Genomic DNA, 1,864 nt, shown 5'->3' with positions numbered 1-1,864 from the left:
AAGGTTTTGTGCTCGCTTGTGAGATGGGATATAAAATTAAATAATGTGTAAATAAACTAATAAGTAACTAATGCTATGTTCACATGTATCAATCACTTCTATTTTATTCAGAACACATATACTGCAAAGATTGTTTCATGTACTAAAACACATAACACAAAACCTATATACTGGGATGGATTATGTGTTGTCAATGATATAATCCCGTCTTGTATTGCACAAAATTACATATTTGCCACAGCTAATATAGCAGACTTTATTTATTGTCAGTATAATTGTCACAACTGAATGTGAATTCAACTGTAATAGACCACCTATGAAGGTGAGGGATAGTGGCTACGTGTCTTTACTCCATAAGAAGATGCGTGATTGTCACATCGCTAAATTCATCTTTCAATATAATTAATTCACCTATAGACAGGTGTGGCAATTTCCTGAATATTATTTAGGCACTTGAAAGTTGAAAAGTTAAATTTATGAGTACATATTATGTTCATATATTTTTCTACAAAAAAGATCACCCATATTCCTGGGGAAGGAGGTACGTCTGTAGATTGTAAAATGACATACGCAATACATATGCAATACACGTGTTATACAGAATTATAAAGCCATGTCATTGAAACTATTCAAGTCAACAGCTAGGGTAGAAAAGTTATTATTGCTCGGAAAACTCAAAGCGTTATTCAGACTACGAGATAAGCACGGGAGCGTAAGAGTCTATTACAGAGTTTTCATTGCCATCAATGAAATGGACTTCCTCCAACAATGTTTATGAACTGATAAAACATTGATAACCTCGCGTTTCAAATATTAAATGTGGCATATTATGATCATGAAGTCTTTCTTTAATTAAATCGTAGTTTCTTATCGCTAAATAACATCGTAATTTTATTAATACATATGTGTTTACTAAATGATAAGGGAAATTGCAAATGTTAACCAAAATAAATATACATAACCCAAATAGCTTTCCGAAAATCTGCGCCAGTCTCATTTAGTCACGAAACTGGGAAGTCGTATGTAACAATCATATAGTATCATGTACATACAATATAGATTCTGTAGCAACGAATAATTTACCCAGTCTTCACACGTTATCCAATAATTAATCAATACTATAATATAGTACCAAAAATAGATAGCAATAAAATATAGAAATTGCAGTTTTTTAAGTCTATATGAAAATTTCTCTTGAATTCGACTTAAAAATGTAAGCGAGCAACAATTTCAAACAATTAACAACTTTATAAACGTGTGTCAGGAGTTACTAAAGGAAGAAAGATATATGTATCCGTCGAATCATCATTTCACCGAGGCGTTTTTGTATTCTATTCACGCTAAAATGAATGAATGGCGAAGCATGATGACATAAGGATTGTACGGGGACAATGTTCAGGAAGTCGTTCATCTCAGTTCACAGGAAGAGATCGTTTTGTGGAGGCGTTCCTCGTCTACATTGTCACGTACGAATCTTGGGCAGCCTTGATCGGATCATCTGTTAGGCTTCTATATACTGTATAGGCACTAGGCTCAGATGTCTTAGGTATAAGTGGTAAATGGTACAACACAGTGTGAATGATGTTTTTTGCTAATAATGATATGGAATATAGCATGCAGCAAAGAGCAGGATAGAAATACAACATTTGAAAATCTGTTATTTCTTTTATTATGTACTTTCTCACGTATACCGACCTTCTTTTTGCCTAATAATAAATTCGAAATAACTTGAATATTTCCTCAAAATTTTACGTGCTTCCCTTGTACCTACGGTCATTGAATATTATCGAACCGCCTGTTTTGTAGTTTCACTTCAAAGGGAAAATATCCAATTTTCTGTGAGTTATTTAAGTAATTCAATTTC

This window comes from Zerene cesonia, chromosome 20 (assembly GCF_012273895.1).
Source record: "Zerene cesonia ecotype Mississippi chromosome 20, Zerene_cesonia_1.1, whole genome shotgun sequence".
Classification (NCBI taxonomy): Eukaryota; Metazoa; Arthropoda; class Insecta; order Lepidoptera; family Pieridae; genus Zerene; species Zerene cesonia.
The sequence above is the reverse complement of the archived record's forward strand: the minus strand, read 5'-3'. Positions refer to the sequence as shown.